Source organism: Myotis brandtii, unplaced genomic scaffold (genome assembly GCF_000412655.1).
Source record: "Myotis brandtii unplaced genomic scaffold, ASM41265v1 scaffold687, whole genome shotgun sequence".
Classification (NCBI taxonomy): Eukaryota; Metazoa; Chordata; class Mammalia; order Chiroptera; family Vespertilionidae; genus Myotis; species Myotis brandtii.
Genome location: NW_005370687.1, coordinates 625,779 through 636,392, shown reverse-complemented (window position 1 = coordinate 636,392; position 10,614 = coordinate 625,779). Strand labels below are relative to the sequence as shown.

At 39.5% G+C, this 10,614-nt stretch overlaps 1 protein-coding gene across 2 annotated transcripts in view; it reads left to right on the top strand.

The window, feature by feature from the left end:
• Positions 1-10,614, top strand: part of MAPK14 (mitogen-activated protein kinase 14) — a 65,131-nt gene that overhangs the window by 612 nt on the left and 53,905 nt on the right. The gene's annotated exons all lie outside the window — the stretch shown is intronic.

Here is a 10,614-nt window from a genome sequence, read left to right as displayed (position 1 = left end):
TCTGAGCACAGCAGCCCGGGGAGCTGCCGGGAGAAGCAGGAGGGCAAAGCCCGACTCGGAGGCTGCGGTCGCCTGAGCAAAACTGACGGCGGAGGGCGTTAGTCCGGACTTGGTTGCAAGCCTCTGTGTCCAAATCCCATTTTGAGAAGCGTTCTTTTTGAGTTTGCAGTTGAATTAGCAGCGGCCCATAGAGCTTAAAATACCGACTTTATCTCGGAGAGCCCTGTGCCAGCTTGAGTGGTGCGTTTCCGATTCGGTTGAAAGCGCATTTCCTTTGGCAGCTGGGGGTGGGTGAGATGCCGGCGAGAACCCTGCAGCCGGAGAAGCTGGCGGCCTCGCCGATTACTCACATTCCGCTGCTCATTTAAGTATTGTTTGACGGAACAGTGTTCGCACTTGGAGCAAGTGAGATTCCGATCCGTTGGGCGCCCTCGAGATCAGAAAGTTCTTCACAATGCTGGGAGATGTTGTAAATATTTTCCAGTGGCGGTCATTCTTGTGCACAGGACCGTGTTTTTAAAGTCCCCGAGAGTTTGCAGGGGGCTTATCTACATTTATCGCCTGAGGATCACGATGGTTTTGTGGGATAGATCAGCTTCAATTCACACTGTGAGTGTGTTTTAAATGAAATTAAATTAATACCAGGAAATTTCCAGATCGGAAACATTCCACTAACTTCCAAGGTTTTAGACACTACATTTTAGATTTACTGTAATTCGAGAGCTCCTGATCGGAAGCTTATTCGTGTCATTCGTGCCCGTTGAACATTTGAAAAGGGGTCTATAAAATTATTTCTTGTTCTGGAACAAATTCCAGGCTTTTGAACGTATTCATCTTTAAATGTAATTCCTGTGTTTCTTAAAGTCACATCATGAATTTCCTGTTTGGTAGAATCTTCTGGGTAATTGAGATTGTGCAATTGTGTCCAGCAACAGATCATATTGCAAGATCTAGTTCAGGCTGCTTTAATTATGTTGCTGATGGCACCATACTTGACATCTTTTCCACGTTTCCGTAGTATGACGGACTGCATTTTAAGGGAATTTGCAGCATTTTACTGAATATACAGTTTATGTGTTATTGACTTGCTACTTTTCAAAGATGTATTTGGATCATTGCTCCTTTTATAGCTCATTAATCTGCTTTGTTTTTTACTCTTGAATTGACACATTAATTTTTGTAGTACCAAGTTTTTGTTACCAATGATGTTTACTTTAATGCAGGGATACAGTAGAATGGTCCAGCTATGATGAGTTTAGTGAACTTGAACTGCTTGCAAGGTTTCCCTGCCGTTGGTGTGAATAGCTCTGCACTGGAACTGGAGGTTCAGATTCACAGCGAAGTGACGTTAAAATGAACTCCACAATTCTTTAGCGCTAGTATTCTTTTCTGGCTTGGGAGCCAGAAATATCCGACACTTGGAAGTAATTTTGTTAAGCAGGTTTTAAAAAATGTGTAATGCACTCACATTGTACAACATTCAAAAGGTATACAAAGATATCCAGTGAAAAGTCTTTTCTTCCTGTTCTCCAGCCATGCTGTTCCTTTCCTCAGAGATAGCCCCTGTTAAGTCTCTTCAGTGTCCTTCCAGGAAGGCAGAGTTTGTTTGTTTTTTTTGTTTTTTAAGTAGTATTTCTCGGAAGGCGATTTAAGGTGTAACCTTTAGCACATTAGGGGAGGAAAGTACAGCTAATATATGTAACAATTGACTGTAGACAAATATAACTGATTTTGGATTAAAATCTCAGAATTTAGATTTACAAGTAAGTGTGTATATCATTCAGAGTAGTTATTTGGAGCTCTTTCAATTAGCAACTTTTCAGGTATGGCAGAAAATGCTCTATGAACTTCTCTTAGAATTCATTTTGAGCCTGTGTTATTTTTCACCATCTTCATCCTTTGAGCGTAGATTTTGGGAAATAACAAAATCAAGTTGAATCCAAACAATTTAGAGAATTTGTACTAAAGTCTGGTGAAAAAGATTAAGCAGTCAGGTTAGTGATACTGTTTTATGTCTAATAGGAGTCTCAACTAAAAAGTAATGACACAGCGTTTCTTGTGTGACTTGTAGAACTGGATCTGAAGTCTGTTCCCAAAAAGAATTTCTGAAGGTATTTTAAGGAATGCAGCATCAGTGGAATATGTGTCAGCTTCCTAATTTGATTGTTCTGAACTGCGATATGCCTTGATGTGTAACTTAAATTTTTTTTTATGTCAAGGCTATTTTTCATTATTTTAATTTGTGCAAAGTATATAATAAAAATGCAAATAGAGCTGGTGTGATGACCAACCACAAATCAAAGAGCAAGGAATCAGACTAGAAATTTGAGAATTGATAAAGTTTTACAACTATGCCTTTCCTTTTTAAGGGATAAAGGGAACTAAACTAAACCTTGCAGTTTAAGGAACTTTGTACTTTTGTGAGGGGAAATGAAGCAAAATTGTTTAAGAACAGTTGTTGCAAAGCATTGATTTTGTGGGTTTGGGACAGAAAGGGGGGAGGGAATCTTTGTGGTTAGTTTAAGGAAACATAAACAGGAACTTAAATGCCTTTTTCTAGGGTATGGTAACCATAAAATAGGTGAGAGTTGAGTATTACTCTTAAAACATATTCAATTACTTATTCAACGTATTTATTAAATACAAACTATGGACCTGTTAGTAGACTGGGTTTCTTGGGATAGAGTGCTGAACGAGACAGAGCAAGATAATACAGTCCCTCATAGAGCTTATAGCCAAATGTGAATAGAAACCACATTTTATGCATTGCTTACTATGTTACCAGGCATTGTGCTGTGAGATTTATATTTATCATCAGTATATAGAGTATATAACAAAACTTTTAGTGAGAGTTCGGCAAAATTTCTTAAATCCAGTTCCATGGATGCTTTGTGGAACAATTGTATATTAATAAATATAATAAATAAATTAAGCTAATTTTTTCAATATTAATGCCCATTCATCATTTAAAATCTTTCATTTTTATTTATTTACTTTGGATGAACCAGGACACAAATAAAAATATGTCATCGTCGAGTATATAAAGATGACTTTCTTCCCTGACCAGTTTGGCTCAGTGGATAGAGCATTGGCCTGTGGACTGAAGGGTCCCGGGTTCGATTCCGGTCAAGGGCATGTACCTTGGTTGCGGGCACATCCCCAGTGTGGGGTGTGCAGGAGGCAGCTGATCGATGTTTCTCTCTCATCGACGTTTCTAACTCTCTATCCCTCTCCCTTCCTCTCTGTAAAAAATCAATAAAAAATATATTTTTTAAAAAAGATGACTTTCTTGATATACTCAATGAGGCAGACTTGCCCTTTACTTTACTAGTGGTGACAGTAAGCCCATGCTGACCTTTTTTCCCATTTGTTTTTCTTGGTAACCAAAAGTAATGTGATTGGCTGCATATAATTAGTGCTAAACAATAAATATTTAAACACAATGGCAAATATTCGTATTGATATATAAAGACTTTTTTATTTTTTAATGTCTGTATTGATTTTATAGAGAGAGGAAGGAAGAGGGAGAGAGAGATAGAAACATTAATGTGAGGGAATCATGGATTGGCTGCCTCTTTCATGATGGAGCCCGCAACCCTGGCATGTACCCAGGAATCGAACCAGTGACCTCTTAGTGCAAGGGATGACGCTCAACCCACTGAGCCATGCTGGCCTGGCTATATATAAAGACTTTTAAGAAGAAGTTCAGTCAAGTTGGCTATGAAACCATTTTACTTATCAAATCTCACTTTGGGTATTCTGGACTGCCAGTTTTATTTCCTGACACTGAGGAGTACTCTACTTTTTATTTCACGCTAACTGTGTTGTTTGCCTCCCCCTATCCCTTCTTTTTGAAGAAAGGGGTTGCTGTGTCACTTGTCATAGAGCTGTGATTATATAAAGCCAATCCCACCAATGCCATTGCCCATAGTCTGAGGGGTAATGACTTAACTTATCTAAGTCGCATCTCTTCCTCAGAATTGATAAAACAAAAATGAACTTACTGTCCAGATTAAATTTTCTCCCCAAAGAATTATTAGGCAGTGCATGTAGTTAATTCCTGAATTTATGAATCTTGTTGATTTGAAATTCCTCAATGTGCATTTTGTAAAGTTGAGTCTTCTGTGTATGTTTGTGTTATGTAAGTATAGGACATAAATAGAAATAATTGTCTCTCTAGACCTTTGAAAATACATTGGATTTTTGCTCTTTACTGTGAAATTTGGTATTGATTTGTTCCTGTCCAAGAGGTATAATTACTGTAGTGCTTTTAAAAAAAATCCTCATTATAAAGTGGGTTCCCTGACTTGGAATCTAGGGATTCCAAGATTTCTTTAAACTTGAAATGTGCGTGTGTTTTTTTAAATAAAGCTTTCAGTATTAGAAGTAGTTTGTCTTTGCATAGTGCTTCCATAAATTAAGTATATATGTGTTAAGGATTTATAAAATTAACTGGCTTTTCAGCATTTCATTTTTTTACAGTTTTAGGGAAGAAGGAGATGGTGGTCTGTAAGTTCTGCATTTGAGAAATAGGTCCTGGCTTCAGACATGCTTGGCTCCCAGGCTGAATGTGGGGAGAAAGAGGCAGAGAAGAGAGGGGACTCTAGGGTGACCCCTGAGTTTTGGCTTAGGACAAATGGATAGATCTTAGTGCTATTTTCTGAACTTTGGAGTATTACAGGGCATAGGATTTGGAGGCAAAGAGAGAGGAAGATGGGTTCATGCTAATCTCTTTGAGGATAGGACTCTGAATATTATACTGATATTTTGAGCAACTACTGTGTCTTTCTTCAGGTGCTGGAAATGGGATATGAGCAAAACAGGCAAGAATTTCTGCCCACAAGAAACTATATTCTAAGGGGGTGGAAGTAGAAGATAATAAGTAAAAATTATAGTATGCCAGGTTATAAGTACTATGAGGAAAATGAAGCATGGAAAGGAGAGGGAATACTGTGATGGCGCTTTGAAGCAGAGTAGACAAAATGATATAGAACACCCGTTGGACATGAGTGGGGAGAGAACATTTCAGGCTGAAGGATCAGCAGGTGCGAAGGCCCTGAGGCAAAGGCCCCTTGCTCTCTAGGAATAGCTATACCAGTATGGCTAGAGCTGAATGAACCAGGCCAAATAGTAGTAGGAGAAGGAAGTAGAGAGGCTGCAGATGAGCAGGGATCATGAAGGGTCTTTTTTAAAGCCTTTATAAGAACTGTGCCTTTTACTCTGAGAGTGGAGGCCATGGAGGGTTATGATCAGAAAAGAGACAAGATTTTACCTTCTGTTTTAAAACATCACTCTATGCGACGGCCCGGTGAGGTTGAGATGGCCCCGGTGAGGTCCAGATGGCCCCGGTGAGGTTGAATCGGCCCCGGTGAGGTTGCGATGGCCCCGGTGAGGTTGAGACGGTCCTGGTGAGGTTGCGACGGCCCCTGTGAGGCTGAGATGGCCCCTGTGAGACTGAGACGGCCCCTGGGAAGCTGAGAAAAATACCACATGAACTCACTCATTTATGGATAATAAGGACCATTATAGACTGATGAACAAAAATGGATACAGAGGCAGAGCAGCATTGTCAAACTATAGTGGGAAGCCTGGGGAGGGTTGAGGGGTTAGGAGATCAACCGAAGGACTTGTATGCATGCATATGAGAATAACCAATGGACACAAGACACTGGGGGATGGGGAGCCCAGGGGAATGAACTGGGAGGAGGGGAGTTATGGGGGGGAAAAAAAGAGGAACAAATGTAACCTGAACAATAAAGATTTAATTAAAAAAAAAAAGAAATAAAAAAAAATAAAACATCACTCTACTCTGCGTCCCTACTTTTTTCATTTCTGTTTTTTATCCATTTAGAGGTATTCATGTAGTTTAGGGTTGATTGGGAGAGTCAGATGAATTGGTGCACAGCCTGGACTAATGCTCACAGCTGTCATTCCAAAAGACTCAATACCAGAGCCAGTACTTTTGGTGGGCCCTAGAAATTTGGGGTACTCAAGCTCTTTAAATAACATGGGCTTCCTTCACCTTTTCAGGTTTCTGAAACCAAAAGGAAGGGAGCAAAGAGATTATCGTTAGGCTTCTGTGACACAGGAAGATTAGCCTGCTGGCAGGTTGTTCAGCTTTCTTTGGGTTTCTAGGTGTGTGTGTTTTGTTTTGTTTTTATTGTCAGGTCATATTTTAAAAGTAATTTTTGCCTTCCTTCCACATTTAAGATTTCATTTAATTTCTGTTTTATTTGGTCCTGTATCAACTTTACATTCATCCGCCTTTTCCCCATTACAATAATTGTAGTCGAGATGGGATTGTTGTTACCAGTTACTAATGTTTTGGCTACGAGGTCCCCAAAACCTCTCTCTTAACTTGAATACATTTTATGGATTAAAAGATTCTACACATACATGACCCTATAAAAGCTCATAGGAATGATTGTCTTCCCCACCTTTACCGATACAAATTTCTCTCCTCTTACAGGAAAGCTATGTCCCCTTTCGCTGCTCTGACATATAGTTGCAGAAAATGTGTTCCTAAACACTGATTCCCATGGCAACATAACAAAAGGTTATAGAAGAAATGTTTATTCTGTTTAGATCTGCTGTCAGAGTAACTTTAGACCCTGAACATGTCAGCTCCTGTTACTTGGAATGATGTTGTTAGCAGATTTCCTTGTTTTCCTCAAAACCTTCACCCTTAGGCTGCGGTGGTATTGTCACTGTGCCTGTGACGTGAGGAAGGTATGTGAGTATGTGTGCCTTACTGTCATTCTACTCACATGTATGCTTGGGTTGCTTTTCCAAGCCTATCATCCAGAGTGTAGGCATCATGTAACACATGACCATGCAAAACAAAAACAAAAACCCCACAAGCATACCAGTGGTCCCTTTTGTTTTCTTAAATCCGTTAATTCAGTAATGCCAGTGCTTATAAAGATTAAAAAACAGCAACAACAATGCAGGAAGGATCTCTGCTTTTGAAAGTATCATTCCACAAGGGGCATATTTATGTTGTTTCCTCAGATTGCTTTGGAAATCCTCTTTTTTTCTCCATTTTTTAAAACTTAAATTGCCATCTCAAATCTACCTTTATATTTCTAATTGCTTCCTTGAAATCTTTTAGATTTTTCTGTGTCTCTTGAATCTAGTGACATACCGGTCACTTTTTACATCTAGGGCAACTTCATGCAAGGCTATGGGTTGAAGTTCTGTGTCAGAGAAGCCTTTCCATCTGATGACTCACATCTAGAAAGTGGTGACATCAGCATGTGCCCACAAGAGGTCAGAACTTCTCCTTTTGATCTGCCAAGGGCTCGGGGAGGCTATGATTTAGGGGGAGGAAGGGACTGTGAGGGTAAAGGTCCTCTAAATCCTTAACCCAGCCTTATACCTGCACTTGAGCAGTGTCTCTGTGTGACAGTTTCTCACCTACAAATTAATCTGCCCCTAATCATGCCCTTAGTCTGTCCTGTGACTCTAGCCTGAGGTGTCTGGTTTATGCAAATGTATATTCAACTCCTATATTTCCTCAGCCCTGTAGTAGATATAACTTTATTCCCAGAAATAGTTGCCTTATTCTTACTATCCCTAATAGCTATTTCTTTATATCCCCTCTGTCAAGTCCGTCATCGAAGGCTTTAGCTAACTTGAACCTTCTTGTACCCAGTCTTTTGAGTAATAGTTTCTATTTATGTTTTCTTCTCCAGGCTGCCAAATGCTGGTGAAAATCTTAGTTATCTTCCTATTTGGTATAATAAAAGATGACTCCCTAACACTCTCTTAGTATTAAATTTAAGTGAAATATTGATGTTGGTTTCTTAAATTGATATATTTCTAATAATTTCCTCATCTGACATTATAAGTTTAGCTTGCTTCATTTTCCGATTCCTAGTTTGGTGTCCTAAGTGCCTTTATGCGTTGAATGATAATGCTTTGAAATGAACAATCTCAATAAATTAAATGATATAGATACTAAAAGGAGCTAAAGGGGAAAATAGCAAATGAAGAGAGCAGTAAGTATTATGAGTATCTATCAAGCTGTGTTTCCATTTTCTAATATACAGTACATAGTATTACCTAGGATTACATAATCTATTGACATTTTGAGTGGGATAAATTTTTTTGTTGTGGGGGCTGTCTTGTGCATTATAGGATGTTTAGCAGCGTCCTTCTACCCTACCCACTAGATGCCAGTAGTAACCCTCAGTTGGTACAACCCAAAATATATCTAGACATTGACCCATGTCCCTAGGGGCAAAATTATCCTTGGTTGAGGACTACTTATATAACCTTGTATATTTAGATCGATTGGCCGTGAATAAAAATGAGATTGGATAACTTGAATCTTCCCCCTGCAACAAGGATAGAAGCTATATACTTTCTGTGCATATTTCTTTTGAACCCATTAACTTGATACAGTCTCCACAGTGGCCTTGTTCACATACTGTGTGTCCAAGCTTGTACTTAACAAACTTAATCTTAAGAATTTCTCCCCCTTTGGATTTCAAGTCTATTGAAATGTAGTGTTTCATGCTTTCCCTGATTACTTTCCTACACATTTTCAAGGACAGAGCTCTCAGAGACATAGTACTAACTACCCCAGGAATAGATTCATGTTGTAAAATTGTATGGGTCAGCCTTAGATATGTGGAGCTGATATTTGAAGGAAGCTTATCATTAGATGAATGACAGTTGTCATGAAAATTACAAGCAGGGAGTGAGCTAATTACCTGAAGATTTCTATTACTCTAGGTATTTAAAGCAACATAATTTTGAAAGTTTGAAATATGTGTGTATATATGTGTTTTTATGTTTGTGTTTTATACTTATGGCAAGAAAGGAAATCTGTTGGTCATCCATCATACAGTATTAAGGGCTCACTAGTGTACAAAAGAAATAGATATAAAATGTTAATGAACTGTATATAGGTATTGAAGTGTATAGAGATATGGGGACATTGTGGGCTATAGTAGTTAGAATGGTTCCATGGAAGGAGAAGGATTTGAAGGTTGTTTTGAAGGATGGGCAGTATTTGGAAAGGAAACATTTTTAGATTAACAGGAGAAACCATAACTAAAAGAATTAGATAGGAGATGGACTGGCCTGATGGAGGAATATCTCAGTAGGGTGAACCCAATTGTTTTTATGCTGGTTTGTGCTTCAGAATCACTTGTGGAACTTTTTAACATGTAGGTGCTTGGGTTCTACCCTCAGAAATTAAGAATTAGGTCTGGAATAGGGCTAAGGCAACTGCATTTTTCTAGGCAATAGAGAACTGTTAGAGTTGAGTTGTAAAGTAACAAGGAAAAGTGTTATTAAATTGGAGGTACAGAATGGATTAGAAAAAGCAAATGTGTTGCTTTGTAAAAGTCTTCAGTAATTTGTTTGTGTGTGTCTGTTCATTCTGACTCCGCAGCTAGATTTCTCAGTTCCTTGAAGTCAGGAACTGTCTGCTTAGATATGTATTAATCTTGCAGTAGTTTCAGGCACTGGGCTAGGTTCTGAGGATAAACTGTAGCTTCTGCTCTCCCTCACAGTCTAAGTTGGGAAACAAATATATAAAGGAATAGTTTTTTGTAATTCAATGTCATTAAGTATTGGTTACATTATATTGCTGTTTTTAGTAGTTCTTAGATCTTATCTGGTAGTCACTGAATAAGTATGCATATTAACTTGTAGAAACAATATTTTAGTTATCTGTAGGGTGAACAAATGATCGAGGATTTGGGCCCGAAATTACATTTAATAATCTGCCTTATTTTACTGTCATTTCAGAAATATGCTCAACCTCAAATTTGAGAATAAGAGATCTAAAAATAGATATTGAAAATTGATTATGTAATAATCCCCATACTTCTTGGAACATTTAAAATTACCTGCCTTATCTATATGTATAAAAGGTTAATATGCAAAGTGTCCCCTTGGGTGTTTGACCGAGAGACAGGGAGTTCGATCGCTCACTATGATGTGTGCTGGCCATCGGGGGTTGGTGTGGAATGAAGGAAAGCCCCAGCCAGCAGCCAGCGAAGGAAGGCCCCGGCCAACAGCCGGAAGGCCCCGATCGGCCCTGATCACCAGCCAGGCCTAGGGACCCTACCTGTGCATGAATTTCATGCACTGGGCCTCTAGTATAATTTATAAAGTACTTTCACATAATTATCTTGAGCCTCAAAACAGCATTTCAAGATAAGCAGAGCTGGTGATACTACCATTTTATTTTATTTATTTTATTTTTATGCATGAGTAGGGTCCCTAGGCCTGGCTGGAGATCAGGGCCCATCAGGTTTCCCACCTCCCTGCCTCCCCACTTCCTCCCCTCACCACCCGCACACCACCACCACATGGTTCCCCGCCTCCTCCTTCCCTCACTCCCTCAGCACCCCACTGCTGGTCACCCGACATGTTCCATGCCGCCCCCTGGTGATCAGCACATGTCATAGCAAGTGATCAAACTCACAGTCGAACTCCTGAGGGGAAATTTTGCATATTAGCCTTTTGTATATATAATTAGAGGCCTGGTGCACAAAATTTGTTCATGGGTAGGGTTCCTAGACCTGGCCGGCTATCTATGGGCCAACCAGCAGGATGATGGGGGGGGGGGGGGCCCCCCCCGGGCACCCCCCTGGG